The sequence below is a fragment of the Silurus meridionalis genome, chromosome 15 (assembly GCF_014805685.1).
Source record: "Silurus meridionalis isolate SWU-2019-XX chromosome 15, ASM1480568v1, whole genome shotgun sequence".
Lineage (NCBI taxonomy): Eukaryota > Metazoa > Chordata > Actinopteri > Siluriformes > Siluridae > Silurus > Silurus meridionalis.
Window position 1 is genome coordinate 2,133,052 of NC_060898.1, and position 12,058 is coordinate 2,145,109.

The 12,058-nt window shown below is 40.3% G+C and overlaps 1 protein-coding gene across 8 annotated transcripts in view; it reads left to right on the top strand.

Annotated features, from left to right (window-relative positions):
• sema4d (sema domain, immunoglobulin domain (Ig), transmembrane domain (TM) and short cytoplasmic domain, (semaphorin) 4D) overlaps window positions 1–12,058 on the top strand; it is a 52,181-nt gene that overhangs the window by 16,655 nt on the left and 23,468 nt on the right. For 3 of the 8 annotated variants that reach the window (XM_046867435.1, XM_046867437.1, XM_046867438.1), the window contains exon 3: window positions 5,207–5,278. The exons of 4 other annotated variants lie outside the window; for them this stretch is intronic. The gene's annotated coding sequence lies outside the window, so the exon portion shown is untranslated. The remainder of the gene's footprint in view (window positions 1–5,206; window positions 5,279–12,058) is intronic. One more of the 8 variants, XM_046867436.1, reaches the window with a different exon arrangement.

Here is a 12,058-nt window from a genome sequence, read left to right on the forward strand (position 1 = left end):
AACGTTTTTGTGTTTTTATGGCATTTGGCAAAGAACCTTATACTTTAGGGCCCAGCAGTGGCAGCTTAGTGGTGCTGGGATTTAAACTTCTGACCTTTCGATCAGAAATCCAACATCTGTCCAACGTCCTTCTATAATGAAGACAAGCTTCAGAAGCCGCTTTGTCACGTCAGATCAAAAAGTTGTTGACAGCTTGGAATTGGAACAAAAGTGTCACATATAAGACGACTTCCTACCAGCTGGTGACAAACCAGGATTCAAAACCATGTCCTCCCCTGGCTTTTTAATAAGTGATGAGCTTCATGATGAGCTGCAATAGCCCCCAAATACCACCCCCCCAATACTGAAGCATCAAAGGTTTCCTAGCAACTCTTTCGTGAGGGCCCCAGTTTAGCCGGCCATTGTATTGCCTGTGTTGGCGTTTGATTGTTAGTCTGGAAGAATGATAAATGTCCTGCCAAAAAGAAGCGAAGGAGAAGAGAGCAGAAAGAGAGATTGGGTTGTAAACAAAGCCCTGCCTACTTAACATTCATGCTTCTGTATTAAGTTGTGTTCAAGCTGCCCCTCTTCTCCACACACTGTTTTTACCTTTCCCTCAAGTAATTCAGGATTCACCCCCCACCTGAAATGTAAACTTGTCCTATCAACGCCGCTCTCATGTCGTGATTCATGACTCGATGAAGGATGTGTGTGCCTGCTGTCTCTTGTGGTGAGCGGTTGTTTTGGAGTCTCCGTAAACTTTTGCACAACAATCCCGCAATCTGTGTAAACTCTGAGCGGTAAATAAGTTTTTACGGAATCCCTGGTTTTATGTACTGAGGATAAAAAGTAGTCTTCACGTCTGACTCTTGTAAAAGTGCTGTTGCAGAACGATCATCGAGCCGCCCTGAGCGATCGTTCTATACTTTTCCTGGATTGTTTTAACACTCCGATGCATTTGGATAAGCAGGGGCCCTGTCAGGGCTGAGAGGATCTGAGTTCAGGCTGTTCCAGCACAGCAGACAATTGTTTGTACAAACACCACAGTCCTTGTGCTACAAAATCCTGATTTTGGATTAGGATTTCCACCCCGAATATCCTGGTTGTTAAAAGTAAAATTCTGTACAAATAAAATGCAGGGATTTGTGATGAACTGCTTAAAATATGACTTATAATGATTTTAGTTTCCTTGGACATGATTCCCAACCTGTAATCAACACTATTACGCAAAGGCACATCTGTATAGGAAAATGTGACATAATTGGTGTAAAAGTACAGACACGTCTCTAAAACAACGGAGGTCAGAGCACACCCGCTTCCAAAGTCCCTGTAGGACATCAGGTCTGAGTCATGCAACTCAGAAATGTGAGTCATATAGAAATACAATGAATAACAAATCTACGAAATAATGAGATAGTGAGTGAGAGATTAATGTTTTGGGCGTGTCAAGAAATTTACCAAGCTGTCCAAAATGCTGAAAGGGGAACTTTAATGATGTGACTCTTTCAACTCATTATGGCTAAACCCGGACTTTTCACCATTGGTCATGCTGACATCTGGTTTTTCCAGACTTATGGAAATTTTTGATAAAGGCCAGAGTTTGTTTGGTTGGTTGGATTTTTTTCTCTTTGTTTTTGAGTACTTGGCTGTAGTTCAGTCATTAAAATAAACAATATGTGATTTCCCCAGATTCATGTGCTCATGAATCAAGTAGGAACGCTTTGATCTTTCTTTGAATTCTATATGAACATGGATCTTAAACATACTAATCCAGAAAGCAAAATCAGCCTGAATGGAATGATCAGGTTTAACAAATCTGCAGTACGGTGGCGCATCTTGGATTTGTTAAGCTAATGGTTTTCAAAGTAGGCTCATGGGACCACATGGTGTCATGTCGTGTAAAACGCATCCATTTTAATATATTCAAGGGTCCAATCACCAGTCAACTTTAATAAGTTCTGGAAATTCAGGAAAGACAGATTACTGAAAAAAAAATCAGTAATATTCAATGGACTACATAAATATTAAGGATGCCTGCATAACTCAGTCAAATTAAGAATGTACTTTGTTGTCTTGGTAACTTATGTCTTATGCAGATTTTGTTTTAATCACCTTCCATAGAAATTGGCTATTATCATCATAATTATCATTTATAATGCCGCTTCCTGATCTGGTTTAACTGTGTTACCCCGGGTTGTTTTCCACACGGTTAACCGATTTAGATATCCACATGATGTCTCTATGCTGAGGTTTTATTTCCTCCAAGTGTTTTGTCAAACACCATCTGCATCATCCTCTATTCTGTCATTTAGATGCCATTGTGTCTCAGTCCTATCATCCACAATCGAACTGTCGACCAGTCACTTCAAATCGGACGTTATAAAGAGCGCGCCCCGTGACCCCTCCACTTCCTCTTCCTGTCTCTCAGGACCCCGTCATAAGAGAAGGGGACGAACGACGTCTCTCACGTCTCGAACTTCTTCGATGCGTTTTGTTTCAGCCACTTAAAGTCACGTCAGCGTGTTTCCGCCATCTGTAGAGCAAGACGCCAACTCTGACCTTTAACTCATCAATTTGGTGCTGCTGTCAGCCCCCTGAAGTTCACGATAGCTTCGAGTGTGAGACGCTGACACCTGACACAGAGGAGTGTGTGTGAGTAAGGGGAGTCAATACAACTGAATGAGTGTGTGTGTGTGTGTGTGTGTGTGAAGCAGTGTGAGGGGATAATTGGGGACAATTGTCAATTGCTGACAAATGGTTGGGGGGCAGGGTGAGCGGCGTACAGATCGCGTTTTTTCGTACTGTGTCAGAGTGACGTAGCTACAGCAGTGTGTTTTTATTGGACAAATGCCTCACTGGGAAGTGCTGCTAGTAGGAAGCGTTGAGCGGTCAGTTTAACTTCGGGAGTTACATTTAAGACTGAATTACTTTTCCTCTCAGATGTTTGGTATCACTCTCGCATCACCACCCAGGTAGGAGGCGTGGCCTAAAAGTTTAAAATTTTGAGTATTTCGGAGAGACTATTATATTTGCTCTAGGAATAATTTCAGCATTTGCAGCTGTAAACATTTTATTTGGATAAAAATACATATCAACAATTTTTCTTAGGCAGATGTGTTTTTTGAGAAGGTTATGGCGCTAGAGTTTCTTGTTAAGACTGGCTTGTTGCAGACGTGATGCAATTTTGTCTGCGTGAGCCGTTTGATCGCGCTCTCCGATCAATGATTTTTCTTCGTCTGACATCAGACGGTCTGCTCAAGCTACACCACGTATTTCTGTTGCACCACTCTTGGTCACTGTGTTGTAACAGCTGTAACACCTAGTTCTCTTTCTGTCTTCATCTGTATTTCAATATTAGTTATTTTGCAACTAATGTAAACACTCTGCCAATGTTCTGTTTATTTCCATCACTCTGAATAATTGAATAGTCTGCTCTTCTTAAAACCTAGGGTGAAGTAACGCGATAGGAGTTTCCTGTTGATCGTACAGTGTTTCCCACGAGTCCTTCTGATAAACGAGGTCTAAAGAACTGAGCTCAGCATAAACATAGCCATTTTATTCCCACTTTTATTCCCGTCAGGCTATGAAACGCTTTCATTTGCATGCGATTTTAGAAAACAATGGCATGTTTGTAATTGTGTAAAGTGTGTGTGTTTGGGGTGTTAGTTGTTTATCTTCTCTGATCTGTCATTCTTTTTAAAGAAATAATCAGCTCTTTATATATTAATTATTTGTAATATTAATTTATAATTTCCTGCTCAAGCCCTAGACTGACACAAATTATTTTTTTCAGTTGCTAAGCAACAGGCAAAGATGAATATATTTTGGGCAGAGTAATAATTGGTTTAAAGGCAATAATGAGAGAAATCAATGATTGTGATGCGCTCATGGGTGTTTTAAATCGGTTACAGGTCAGCCAATCAGATTATAGAACCTGAGCTGTCCGTCACATGTTACTCTGACATCAGCGTGGGGTCTCTGTCATCGTATAATCTATTTGTCAGCTGTACTGCTAGCATGGAGATGTCACTTTACTAGGCTTCTATGAGTGCTAGGAGTGTGTGTGTGTGTGTGTGTGTGTGTGTGTGTGTGTGTGTGTGTGTGTGTGTGTGTGTTTACGACTCACAAGGGTCAGCGTGAACAAATGCCAGGAGTGGAATCTCACTGCTTTTAGAAAACATACACACCTGCATGCCACAACATGCTGCTCTTATTATGATGGTTGGTTGGGGGGAAAAAAAGAGAAAAGTGAACAGTGTGTATAAATAAGAACACACACATACACACACGCTCAAACACACACACACACACACACACACACACACACACACACACACACACAAACAGATTGATGCTGTCACTGTGAGTATTTTATGAGGCTGAAAAGCTCATCAACCCCTCATTTATTCACAGCTGCCCATTCAAACTGTTCTCTTCCTGTTCAATCAAATCTCAATAGCGTGTGTGTGTCTCTCTCTCTCTCTCTCTCGCTCTCTCCATCTCTCTCTCTGTGGTTTTATCTTTGTCTGTGTGTTTTCTGTGTCAGTAGCAATGCCCCTAGGGAGTGTGTGTGTGTGTGTGTGTGTGTGTGTGTGTGTGTGTGTGTGTGTGTGTTTACGACTCACAAGGGTCAGCGTGAACAAATGCCAGGAGTGGAATCTCACTGCTTTTAGAAAACATACACACCTGCATGCCACAACATGCTGCTCTTATTATGATGGTTGGTTGGGGGGAAAAAAAGAGAAAAGTGAACAGTGTGTATAAATAAGAACACACACATACACACACGCTCAAACACACACACACACACACACACACACACACACACACACACACACACACACACAAACAGATTGATGCTGTCACTGTGAGTATTTTATGAGGCTGAAAAGCTCATCAACCCCTCATTTATTCACAGCTGCCCATTCAAACTGTTCTCTTCCTGTTCAATCAAATCTCAATAGCGTGTGTGTCTCTCTCTCTCTCTCTCTCTCTCTCGCTCTCTCTCCATCTCTCTCTCTGTGGTTTTATCTTTGTCTGTGTGTTTTCTGTGTCAGTAGCAATGCCCCTAGGGAGTGTGTGTGTGTGTGAAGCATCATGCTGCATGTGTAAAGCATCCTGCATGCCGGTTTAAAGCGTCTGTACTCATAATCACCTACCGAACCTTTACATTTCTGCACAATGATAATACTGCTGTTTTGTTATTTTTCTCTTTGTCTGTCTCTAGCAGAAGAATTGTATAAATTCTCCCAGAAAGACGGATCGTCTCGTCTAGCTGAGCCTCGTGGAAAAGTCGCAGGTCAGAAGTTCTTTCCACTTGTGCATTGTGACGTGTTCTCCTGCTTGCCTGTGGGAGTCGGATCTCTACACGCTTCTTCACACTGCACGTCCCTTCGCCCTCACTTTGCCCACCTGGGCTGTATTATTATTATTTTTTTTTTTTGCTTGTTCGTTCCTGGGTTCTTAATGCTCATTCTTCTGGAATTTTCTTTCAATTCCAAACTCGCCTTTTCTTTTCCAGTAAACACCCCCTCTTATGGTGCATGTTTTCGTTATGCTGGGATTTTGATTTCTTTTCTGCTGCCTGGTCCGGTTCCTTTTTCCTAACATTCAGTCAGTTTCTGCTTAAGCTGACAGAACTTTATTTCGTTTTCTTGGCGATGATGATGATTATTATGATGATGAATTACTCTTGTCATATTTCTTCTTTTGCTCATAAGCCTCTCCATCTTTCTCTTTTCTCTTTCTGTCTGTTTTTTTTAATGTGTCTCTGTGTGCCCCTTTTTCGCTCCCTCTCTCTCTTTCTTGCTCTCCCTCTCTTTTTCTAGGTGTGTCCCTGTGTTCGCTGTCTTTTTCTCTATACCTGTGTTTGTCTCTCTTTCTCTTTTCATGTCTCTCTATTTTGGTCTGTTTCGTTCTCTCTGTTTCTGTCTTCCTCTTCTCTCTCTCTCTCTCCCTCCCTCTCCCCATATGTCACTTTTTAGTTGTGTGTCTGTGTGGTTCTTTGTTCTGTCTTTCTTTGTAGGTCTGTGTGTGTGTGTTTGATTCTCTTTCCTTCATCTTCTCTTCTTACTCTAAATGACCTCACTGGAATAAGTGTCAGTGTTATAAGTGTCTTCAGTTACAGGTTGATATTTTTATAAGATAGGTAGGTGTGTGTGTGTGTGTATGGGAGAGCGAGCGAGCGAGTTGCTGTTTTGCGGAAGACAAACTTGACCAGGAAGTATTAAACTTCTGTATTAAAACAACACAGTGAAAAGAAAAAAAAACTGATCACTTTTGCAGCCACACACTCGCACCATGGGCATGAACAATCAGAGGCCCAGTGTACCACATACCCAGTGAATGAGTGTTTTTTTGTGGCTGTGTGTGTGTGCCAGTATTCAGGCCCAGCAGAATCGCTGGTAGTGCCAGAGGACACGGAGTTGTCTAAGTAGTGCTCCGCTGGGTTTTTTTTGTGCGCTCTGACCCTAAATCAGTGTGTGAAATCACCATGATGTCGAATAGCCTGCAGGTGGGAGACTTCACGGCCTCTTTGCAGTCATGTAGAGCAGGAAACGAGCTGATCTATCGCAGGAAAAACCGCTGCGTTTACGACATGTGTATAAGCGAGCCTGCAGAGAGAAGACTTTTACAGACTAAAGAGCACACAATTAAGAGAGCGGAACTGATTAGATGCAAAAATGTCTATATATGAAGTTTAATCTACTTAAACAGAGTGATGTGGCGGCTCTTTAGTCATCTGACCACTCGGCTCAAGCCTTTTCTGGGAAGATGTTTCACTGGATTTTGTGAAGATTTATTTTTATACAATGGTGTTTGTAAAGTCAGGGTTCCAATTCATGTTCAACAGGGTTGAACCCATGTAAACCGTTTGTTCATGAAGCAGAGGGAATTTCTCTGCTGGGACATGTTTGGGTTTCTTAGAATTTAATGCTACAGCATCTTAAAATGTACAAGTGTGTGCCTCTAACTTTGTGGTAACAGTTTTGGGAAGAGCCAGATGTGGGTGGAAAAAGTTAGGTGTCCCAATACTTTTGGACATACAGTTCAGGTTTAAACCACAAAAATGTTGTGGTTGTAGATCTGAGAGCTTTGCTTTAGAAAGTCTCAAATTAGCACTGTGATGTATTAATAATGGGTTCTACATCACTGCAACACAATATGCTTCTCTCCAGCATGCTCTCAGAGATCCAGGCATCATATAGAACCGGTATTACAGCCAGGAAGGAAACACATTCGCTCTTAAATGCCAGTGCTTGCTGGGGTCCATTTGTTCGTTTACAGAGAGTCAGAAACTGAAAACTGAGCTCCTCAGGTCGTGTGTACACACACACACACACACACACACACACACACACACACACACACACACACACACAGAAAAAGGATGATGGTTACTGCCACTCTTTATGTAATCCAGTTGTTCTGAGGTTAGAACCTGATCTGTCTTCAGAGTGCGTTTACACACACACACACACACACACACACACACACATACAGGATACCTGTGGTAGGACATCATAGATCATATTGGAAATTTAGCTTTTTGATCTTTACTAGCACTGGGGTATTTCCATTACGAGCTCATCGTAAAATCTCCAAAAATGTCAACTTCAGTTTTCTGCCATTTTTCACTTGTTGCCACGGCGATATAGCAGACATTTTAGACTACGTGCCATCTCGCTTCATCAGCCCTTCAGCTTCAGTCTCCAGACCAAGATTATTGATTTAACTTATTATGCTTTACAAATGTTTGTGCACCCTCTGACTGTCACTTCCATATGTGAAACTGTTCCTTTGGGAAACTGCATGTTGTAGCATTACATTTTTTCTTCACTGGACGAAATCAGCCCCACTGAACACCTTTTGAATAAAATCCTGTTACACATATCAAATTATGTACCCTTATGTACATGGTGCCAAGGAAACAAAAAAAACTTTTACCATAAAACATTTCACAGCGTTACCTTCACCGGACTGGTACAGATCGTGGACACTGGAGACTCCTTCTAAGCTTTTGTCCTTTCCTTCACTGTTCTTCAAGTTGTTCAATACTTCAAGTACAGCTAATTCTTATTTAAACCTCTGTACAAATTGTTTTAATTATATCAGATAATTATCATTGCTCATTGTATTTAATTTCAGTAGTTAATCATAGTTTTATTTTGAGTTTTTGCCAATAATTTTGTCTTTGGTGCCAATTTGAAAACTTTAAGCTCTGTAGTAGGCATGTCCACTTTTGGTCCATTTTCATACAATGCATGTGTTTTCTGTTTTTATTGCATAGGCTCTTTTTTAACTATGCTTTGTGTATGTGTGTGTGAGAGGGAGGGAGTGTTTTGAGGAAGTTGTGGTGTTTTTACTGGCATCACCTCAAGCTAGTAATTTTCCTGTGGTTAAGGAATACAAGCTGGGGCTGTTGGGTAATAGGATGGGGTATGAGGAAGGAGGTAAGATGTGATGGCATACAAGTATTTTTATTTATTTATTTTTTTTAAACTTATATACACACAAACAAACTGTTATCTATTAATATTTATTACTGAACCTTCTTTAGCTATAGCTCGTCAGGCATGCAAAGTAAATACATTTCTTTAATGTTTAAAGTACAAAAAGCAAAAGCTTCCGACAATGTCATGTTTCTGGTTTTCCGGTCTTGGGTTTGGTCACAACAAAGAGTAAAGTACATGTTCACCACGCACGCACACACACGCACTCACACACAGAATGACATGCAATTGTTTACCTATTTATGAGCATTTCATTGCTCAGATTCCAACGGTGTAGGAGCACTGGATCAACTGTAGATGCAGGTAGCAAAATGTCTCCAGGTTCTTTCAAAGCCTATAATTAACACTTTGCACATTGTGCTTCATCTCATTTTGCCTAATGGGAGGATTCTCAGGATTATACAGAAGAGGCTGTGATTCTGCGGTGAGACACCATGTGAAGTTTAGTCAGTTGTGAACTTGGTGACATTTGGTGTTTTTGTTTTTGTTTTTTTACAGTAAGTAAATTGTTCCTTTCTCAGATGCATGCAGTGTAGTAATGCTTTAATGTACAAGATGGTATCAAAAAGTTTTAAGGCTTTCTGTGTTTATGAACAAGTACTTTATATATGTTTACACACTTTTACAATTAAAATAGTCCCTTTGCACAGCAATACAGTGCTCCCAGCCACTTCTGAAATATGTTCTGGAAGTTTTTGACAAAATAGCAGCGAGGCACGTGGTCAGAATAGCACCAGTTACACAGCTTGGGATATACACAGAACGTTGTCTTTTGGCACACTGACTTATGAAGGTCAGTGCTCCATGTGACTGTGCGTGCATCCCTGCCATCTGTTGACGTGTGACAAAACTAGACTTAAAACATTTTGATACCACCTCATACTGTAGATACAGGTACAGAATCTATGTGCCACAAAATGGATTTTCGAGCCCAAATGTGCTTCAGTTCTTTGTTTTATTTTATGTTTTTTTTTTGCTAAGATGTTATGCAGAGTCCCACTGTAACACTGGATTTACTTCAGTTTAGAAAACTTGTCCCAGACTTTCCTAAAAGCTCATGATGAAGGCTTTGCACATTGTTGCTCAGTCTTTTTTTTGTTGTTTTGTTTGCCTAAGGGAGGATTTTAAAAGGCTGCAATTCTTCACCGAATCACTGTTCACTCCTGATAGCATGGCTGAGCTACGAAGTGTCTGTGCTTTTATTTTGTCCACGTTTTAGATGTACTGCAGATGTAGTTTGGGGAACCTCAAGGCCTTGGTTATGCCATGTCATAATCAAAGCCTTGTGAACTTGGTGGCACGGTTGAACTGCAAAGCGTCTCCTCTTCCTCCACCTGTTCTCCAAACTGTAAGTAGATCTACACAGTTCGAAATGCCATTTGCTAGCTGGCGGTCCTCTGCACTGCTTAGCATATCCTGCGATTGTCTTTCCCTCCCCCAGGGTTTCAGGTTTCCCATAGTGTAGATTCTTTTCTCGACGTTCTGAGTGATGCGACGTGATGTTCTCCTGTACATGTGCTCTGTCGGGAATGGTATAGGTGGCACAGGGAATGTCCACCCGGTCCGTCTAAAAGTGTCTGCTGCAGGTGGCGATGAGAATCGGAATGCTGTGTGAATGACAGTAACAGACCCGACCACTGTACCAGCCCTCTGTCAAGGATATAATCACGCTAAATATGGCTTCCTGTTACATTACTGCTGCTTTCGAGAGCAGACTGCATGAGCGCTTTAATCATCTTGGTCAAGTTTGGCGCATACAAGCGCTTTTACGCTTTTTTCAGTGCGTGAGCAGATGTTAAAATTAGGGCTTTTTCAATTCAGGCTATAGAGCTGGAGAGCCTAGTAATTACATTTTACAGCGATGGATGTAAACACTGTGCAAACACTGATTCAGAACGTGGAATTACAATAGCAGTCGATTGCAAAAGTTTTGACACCCTTAGGCTGGAAGGCAGGCATTTAGATTATATCAAGATATTGTTTTTTTTTTTTTTTTTTACTAATTACAAAAAATAATTGTATTATGCTTGAGTATAAGTTTTTTTATTTATTGTATAAAATTAAACTTTCTTTTATATATATATATTATATTCATGACTGATGTGATCTTGACAGCTACATGATAGACCTCGCCCTCATCTGTTTAGGGGACAACTTTTGTCAGTTTTTGCAATTTGAGACTCAAATCTGATTATAGCGTAATCTCACATGTTGGTTTGTTTTGTGCCCAGACATTTCTACATGTGTAGTAAAAAAAAAAATGATTGTCATTTCATAACACCACTCTTACACATGCCAGGATTAGAAGGCAAACAGTTGCTTATGGGGAAAAAGTTTTTCTCTAAACAACCTTCATCACTCTAGTTTAGTCACCCTGCCTTTATTTCTTTCTCTTCCTTTCTCTGAGCTTGTGCGAGTTTTATAGGGAATGCAGCATTTTGGACTTTAAATAGTTTTTAAAATTTTTTTTTTTACTGTAGTTGACCCTGCATATGTCTTTAGTGTGGTCAGTCCAGGCCTGCACTAGCTCAGCACCCCCTCAATGTACTGTAATTATATATGAAAGTATCTATTTTGTGTCAGTGTTGCCAAGTGCTCTTATACTCCCCCTGTAAAATCAATGCATTATGTGCTGGTAAATATAACATGGGAATGGAGTCCATTGTGTAGCATTCTTACTAAAGTAAACTTCCAGAGTAATTGTAGAATTTACGAATAATTTGGAAAATCGCACTCCATTGTTTAGTTTTTGTTTTGTTTTTATTAAACCAGCAGTCAAAAGATCTCAGAAACCAAAAGGAGGCAGTCACTTGGTTTCATAGCAGTTCAGTGTGTGAATGTTTGACCTAATTGTTTGTAAACATTTGATGTTGTGCACCAATAGAAAGCAAGTAGGTGGGGCTACAGGCTTTTGTCTGTGCTTGTTGACATGGAAATGCTTTCAGATCAGACACATGCTTTGTCTTTTTTTTTTTTTGCTCTATACTTTCTTGGATGTTCTTGTTCGCCTTCCTGCACTCATTTGTATATACCTTGTTTTTTCTTTTCTTTTCTTGAAACTGGTAGTAAAATATCTAATAGATTTCTTTTTAAATGCTGTTTCCACCAGTAGTGTGAAACATGAAAAATAGTCTTAAATAGTCCAGTCCTGAAATACAATCCATTTATTTATTTTTTTAACCGATTGCAATGGAATTGGCCCGAGGTGTTGAACCATGTGGAGAAGATGATCTCCAATTTCTGATGAGGGCAATGAAAGCTGTTTATACCCTTAGGCTTTTTCAGCTGTATATATAATCAACTCCTTCAGGTTAATGCTTACAGATCAGTTACATTAGTTGTGGTAACCTTTTCTGACCTGCCTCTTTGACCTTTTTTTTTTTTTCTTGTTTTTTTTGTTTTGATGAGGAAGAGAAGGCATCACTGCTCTTCAGAATAATGAAGTGAGAAGTTTGTTGGATACAGTGGATGACATCACCTGGATAAAACTTAATAGAACTCTTCAGTGATCCTGATGTAGATACTGCAGGTCTTTACATCACACTCTTTGTAAAAATCAACTTTCT